Source organism: Paroedura picta, chromosome 1 (assembly GCF_049243985.1).
Source record: "Paroedura picta isolate Pp20150507F chromosome 1, Ppicta_v3.0, whole genome shotgun sequence".
In the NCBI taxonomy this organism is placed as follows: Eukaryota; Metazoa; Chordata; class Lepidosauria; order Squamata; family Gekkonidae; genus Paroedura; species Paroedura picta.
Genome location: NC_135369.1, coordinates 113,221,585 through 113,228,580, shown reverse-complemented (window position 1 = coordinate 113,228,580; position 6,996 = coordinate 113,221,585).

Below are 6,996 nucleotides of genomic sequence, written 5' to 3'. Positions count from 1 at the left end.
GGGTTATACTGCCAATCTTGTTTTATCCTCTTTTTAACAGTGTTTCATTGTTCTGTTATGGGATGGGGTTTTATGGGGGGTTCATATTGTTCATATTGTACCCCGCAACGAGTCTCCAGAGAGTGGTGGGCTAAAAATCTTAACATAAAGACAAGAGCAGGCCCACGTAGAATGACTTAAGGAAGTCTAATCTGAAGGTGACCGTTCCGTGGATCACTGTAGCTAGACAGTCCAAGGGCAGGTAGGCACAGATGGCAAAACACCGTGCAGGCTATACCTTTGACCTGGGCCTGCATGGAAAGAGAGGCATCCAGGATCACAACCAAATTCCTGGCTGAAGGAGTGGTGTTAAGCTATACCCCAGACAAGGCAGGTAAATGTGCTTCCTGTCCTGCCACCTTTCTGCCCAGCCACAAGACCTCCATCATGGAAGGATTGAGTTTCAGGCAACTCTGTTCTAGCCATCCAGCAACTGCTTCCAAACATCTGGCAAATATATCAGGTGGGAGTCTGTGTGGCTGTCCATGAGGAGGTAGAGCTGGGTTGCAACTGCATATTGAATCATAGAATCATAGAGTTGGAAGGGGCCATATAGGCCATCTAGTCAACGCAGGATCAGCCCTAAGCATCCAAGAAAAGTGTGTATCCAACCTTTGCTTGAAGACTGCCAGTGAGGGGGAGCTCACCACCTCCTTAGGCAGCCTATTCCACTGCTGAACTACTCTGACTGTGAATTTTTTTCCCTGATATCTAGCCTATATTGTTGTACTTGTAGTTTATACCCATTACTGCGTGTCCTTTCCTCTGCAGCCAATGGGAACAGCATCCTGCCCTCCTCCAAATGACAACCTTTCAAATACTTAAAGAGGGCTATCATGTCCCCTCTCAACCTCCTTTTCTCCAGGCTGAACATTCAAGTCCCTCAACCTATCTTCATAGGGCTTGGTCCCTTGGCCCCAGATCATCTTCGTCGCCTTCCTCTGTACCCTTTCAATTTTATCGACGTCCTTCTTGAAGTGAGGCCTCCAGAACTGCACACAGTACTCCAAGTGTGGTCTGCCCAGTGCCGTATACAATGGGACTATGACATCTTGTGATTTTGATGTGATGCCCCTGTTGATACAGCCCAAAATGGCATTTGCCTTTTTTACCGCTGCATCACACTGCCTGCTCAAGTTTATTTTACAATCCACAAGTACCCCAAGGTCTTGTTCACACACAGTGTTACCTAGAAGCATTTTCCAGAACAAAGTATGATAGTTGGATGATTTTGAGCTGTATTTTAGAATATTGCATAGTATTCTATTTTTAATTATCTGCTGTTGGAGTAAAGGATCAGGCAGGTTGGCCATTTTAAATGTAAATTACTTTATTAATAACTAGCAAAAAGGCCCATTGTGGAAAAAATACAATGGGCTCTAGCCTCCATGATTCAGATGGGTTCCACCAAGGCCTGGTGAGGTCACAATGGGGCTGCTCAGGGCAGGGGTGACTGTTAGCATGGCTTCCCTGGTTCCTCCCCAACCTGGGTAGGTGCCACTGACACTTAGTGAGGGTGTGGCAGGGCTGCTCTGGTGAGGGAGAGCATTGGTGAGGCCTCTCTGGCCCTCTCTCCTGACCCAGGAGGGTGCTGCCAAGGCCTCGCCAGGCCCAGTAGGACTAGGAGGAGGCATTTCCGGAGCCTTTGGGCTGGGGGGGGGGGTTGGCATTTGGGGACTGATGAGGGGGCATTCTTAGAGGCATCCCTGGCCTCCCGGGGGCTGGTCTGCAGCCCAGCCTACCCATCCTCCCCCGCAGCACCCCACTCAGCCATCTCACCATACTGCCAGCTCTTACTGCGGGTGAATGGAGGAGGTGGAGGTGGTCACAGGTGGGGGCATTCCCTAAGTGATTGGTCCTTGGGGGAGCAAGTGAGTCCCTGAGAATTAATCAGGGAAGTGGAGGTAGTTGGGGGGAGGCATCCCTGTCCCCAAGGGCCATTCTTGTAGCAAGTGCATTGGGCACACATATACTAGACTTTATTATGTGGAATGATGATACTGTGTATTATATAACCTGCTAAAATTGATGCTACTAATCGGTCTAGAACCCAGTGGAAATAATTTGCTTAAAATATAAACACAGTCTGCTTGTTTAAATGGTTATTCAGTTCAGTTCTTCTTGTCTCCAGCTTGCTGATTTTCCAGATGTGATACATTAGCCTGGTGTTGCAAAATGACTTGAAGCCGATTGGAAATAATTAGGGAACAAACATGTTTACCTCCATGAAGAGAAATCCACCGCTACTGTGTTGTTTTCATTCCATGCCACATGGAAAGTGGGTTGTGTATCTTTACATACATAATGCTTTAGTCTATTTTCATTGCACTGGTAGCTTTTTGCTTCCTTTACTCTGTGTGATGGCCTTTACTCTGTTTTCCTGGCCCCCCAACCAAACATGTTACTCCTTCCCATAACAGGGACCTAATTGCTCTTAGCTCTGATGTGGTTTGTAACTGATCAGTGAAGCAATGTTAATCAGTAATTGTGCTGGGTTATGTGCTGCTGTTATAGAAGCTTGGGGTGGTAGAATAGGAATCTGAGGTGATTTTTACTCCCCTCCCCAGTGATTCACACCAACACTTCCTTTTACAACAAAAGAAGTACGTTTATTATCTCTTCCTGAGGATGGCTCATGCTTAGAGGTCTAATGGATAAGGCAAGGGAGGGAACAAGTTGTCATTTAATTACAGCCAAGGATAATAGAACACTGCTTTAAAATAGATACAGTTTCACAAATTCTCAGCTTTATTTATTTATTTTATAATTTCCTTAGATTTCTAGGCTGCCCCTCTCCAAAAATGTCTCAGGGTGGTTTACAGCAGAATACAACTTTTTACAATAAAAGCTTTAAAATGTTTACCAAATTGACCAAATTGACGGGCTGTTTCCACTAGAGAGAGAGAAAAAATGATTTCACTTGGAAATTTTTGTTAACACAAGAATCCAAGGTGATGGTAATGGAATGGAATTTTGAGTTTGACTCCCTTGTCCTGGGATGAGATAGTTGTCAGCAATTCCCTTGTAGGAACGTTTCACACTTTTAAGGAGACAGGTGGGGCCAGCAGCAAATGGTGGGGTGGGAGCCATTGATCACTGACAGGCAGTTCTATTTCTCCTATGTTTTTGTAAACTACACCTGAATTCCAGGGCACTGATTGGCTGTTTTGGCTAAGAATTAACATATGGCTGTATTTGGACATGTGACACAGTTTACTAATGTAACAGAATTAATTTTTGCTATATATTCCCACGGTCATGTAGGGCAGGGGCTGGGGTGGGACGGTGCAATGCATAATTGACAGTGCTAGGCTTTTGGGCCCGCCCAGCCCCGACCTACATGACAGCCCCGTCCCCTGTAGGGACACCACATACCCCTGCCAGCTCCGCCATAGCATGTGGTGGGGGCCTGGCCCCTCCCCACTCCCCCCCTGGCTGCTGCCAGTTCCTGGCAGTGTCCCGGGCTTCCTTGCTCCGGCACACAGTGTGTGTGCGTGTGTGTGTGCGTGCGCTACGCCGGGGCATCTACATACAATGGGGTATGCCTGCCCCTGTGTATACACAAGGAACGTCGGGACCCTGCTGCAACAGCACATCGGCTGCCCAGCATAGCAGTCACCATGCATAATGGGTTCTAGTGAGGCTTAACTACCTAACTCTAACTAATCTCCTGGTAGATTTTTCCTTATTTTGTTGCCACTTCCCCAAGCCCTATCTGAGGTGATGACAGATTTTTCCCTCCACTTAAGTCTTTCTTCCTTACCAGGAGTTCCACAGCCTCTCATTGGCTGATGCTGCCATCTTGCTCTATGCAGGCCTTCCCTTGGATTTGATCTGGAAACTACAGCCGGTACAGAACGCAGCTGCAAGGGTCCTCACTAGAACACCTTGGAGGACCCATATTCAGCCAGTGCTAAAACATCTGCACTGGTTACCAGTCTGCTTCTGGGTCAAGTTCAGGGTTTTGGTTTTAACCTTCAAGGCTATATGCAGCCTGGGTCCTTCCTATTTACAGGACTGCTTATCTGCTTATGCCCCCCGCAGAACACTTTGCTCTGCAGGTACGAATCTGCTGGTTGTCCTGAGCCCCAGGGACATTCGCCTAGCCTCAACCAGGGCCAGGGCCTTTTTGGCCCTGGCTCCAGCCTGGCAGAATGAGCTCCCAGGAGAGCTGCGGGCCATGATGGAACAATCAGTGTTCTGCAGGGCCTGTAAGACAGAGCTCTTCCACCAGGCTTTTGGTTGAGGCTGGGGAGGAAGAGCTGTCCTGGGATTTACGAACTGGAGTTCCTGCCTAGTGGAAGGCGCTGTGAGAGCCACCTGGTTGTGCCAGAGTATGGATGTAGTTGGGGTTGGTGATCTACCAACTGGGATAGGGAAGGGATGTTGTTTCTGCCGTCTGTTGGAGTTTTTAGGTTGTACTATTATTTTATTGGGGTTTAATTGAGAGGTTTTTATGGAAATTGTTGTATTTTATCTTTTATAATTTTATAATTCGGGCTGACTTTGTTGGGAGGGGCAGGGTATAAATATAAATTTAAATTATAAATATAAATACATAAATCCCCTGAGGTCAGAGGTTTTCTAGGATGCCTGGAGAGTGAAAATAGAGGCTCTCTGTCACACTAGCAGTGCCACTCAAATTATCACATTTTCTCCCCGGGAAGATTCACCTGTCCCTTCTTTAAAGTGATTTCCCTTCTGGTTTAGTGATCCTTATTCACTCTTATCCCTGTTTCTGTTTCTTTTTAAAATTGCTGTTGTTGCTACTTATGTGTGTATTGTTTTAAAGGTTGATTTTTAATGTTAAACAAATAAATGCAGTCAGATAGTAATGTGAACAGTCCCCAGCTTTTGCTGTCAGTACAAATAAAGCAGATGGGGCAAGTGCATTCATATGCTTCCTTTTAAATAATTCCAAATATAAAATATGCAAATGTTTTTGACAGAATAGAGAATATATGTATCAAATATGTATGTAACGTTGTGGGGAGGTAAAAGGGAGAGCTTTAGAATGCTGACATCAGAGCAGAGAGAGACTTAGGTCATCTGACTAAGAAGAACCTTGTCCCATTTCTCATGGTGGGCAACCTAATGGATACAGAAAGATACAATCTGCAGCCCTTTCTGCTGTTAACCCCTATAAAATGCTACTGCCTCTCATCCTGGAGATTCTATTTAACTATCATGTACACTAACTACTGCTGAACTTCTCCTCCAGGAATTTGTCTAATTCCCGCTCAAAACTATCCAAACAGTTGCCATGACCACATTGTGCTGCAGTGAATCCCATAACTTAATGATAAGCTGTATAGAGAAGTACTTCCTCCTGTCTCTCCTGACCCCATTGCCCATCATTTTCACTGAGAAAGCTGGTTTTACTAAATTTGGACTACCATAGGGCCATTCTTGACTTGAAAAATTAGTGTCAAGTTTTCCCACAAAGACCGTGCATATATTTTCAGATTTCACACAGATTTACTAGGAATTTTGTTCTTCATAATCTAATTATCACAATTCATTAGCAAATGTAAGTAAAATCATAAGACATTATAATAGGACTAATGTCTACAGCAGTTAGGGAACATGCCAGAAACTTCTATAACAATATTCCAGGCACTACTTTGCAACTGCTCCATCAACATTAACTAATGAAGTACTAAATTAAATGATGAAAGGAATGGAAGGTTAAAAGATTGATTTTAAGAGCCTATGACTATTCACTTGGATCGAAGCCTCCAGGGATAGATTGGGAACAAGAACAACAAAAAAGACCCCAATCTCAAGGAAGGGGAGGAGTGGAGGAGAAAAAGCTAGCCAGTCTGCCCAGACTATGCATGGCTCAGGTAGGCCAGGCGTCCGCTTGCCACTGAAGTGTCCTTGCCCAGAGATGGCAGGACATCAACCAGTCAGGAGAATCCAGTGACCATAATGGCCACATCATGCTTGCAAAGTCACAAAATGCAACATTACCCTAAGGCAAGCAGAAAGGAAAATGTTCAATTGGTCATTGTTGACTTTGGCATCTAAGTAGGCCAATCCTCACCACAGTCTCAAAACAGGTTAGATTCTGTCTCACCGGACTGCCATTCTATTCTACAATGCTTATTTTTATAGCCCATGAACTTTACTTTTTGTCTCTATGATTCAATACTGCACTTAGTTTTCCTTGTCACAGTAGCAGCATAAAGTTAATTCAGTCTATTCCAAGTCAAGCAAAGGAAGTGGAGTGCAGTGTTCTTAAGGTTCTGCAAAGGTTGTAAACAACTCTTGAAGGTCAACTACAGTTCATCTTCTTTCCTTTTTTAATGGCACATTTCAGCAGTGCTTCTTTTCCGTTTTCCAATCTCTGGTTATATTTGTACTTCACAGAGGCACCTGCTTTCTTCTGCTTCTTATTCCAAAGTGTTGGCGACAGATGTCACCAGATCCTTGTCTTATTATATCTGTGATCAGAAGATCCAGGCCCAGATATTTTCAGATGAAAGAAATATCCCTGCCCTTGAAAGAGAACCATTACATTGCCACTTCTCTGCAGTAGTATCATACCAATGAGATTTACAAATTACATCAGAGGTGAATTTTTTTTTACATCAAGCCTGCTTGGTTTTGTTACTTTTGTGGGTGAAAGAAGGAAGAAGCTACAGCAGAAATGAAGAGCAAGCTGACCTGCCTGTTAAATGAAAAAAACTGCTTAAGTGAAACTAATGCTTAGCCTGAACTAAAAGCTAAGTTTCCAGAGATCTAATGAAACCTTACATCACAAGTACTCTTGAAGAAAGAGCTGGGCCAGACAATGCCTTGCTTTTTAAATTGCACAAATGCTCCCAAGTGTCTCTATGTGTGAGTTCTCATAAGTAACATATGTGGCTGAATATCTTCCAAAGCCCAAAATGTTTAAGAAGCTCCCTTTTGCTCTGCCAAACCCAAGGCCAGTCTCTTACTGATAATTTCACA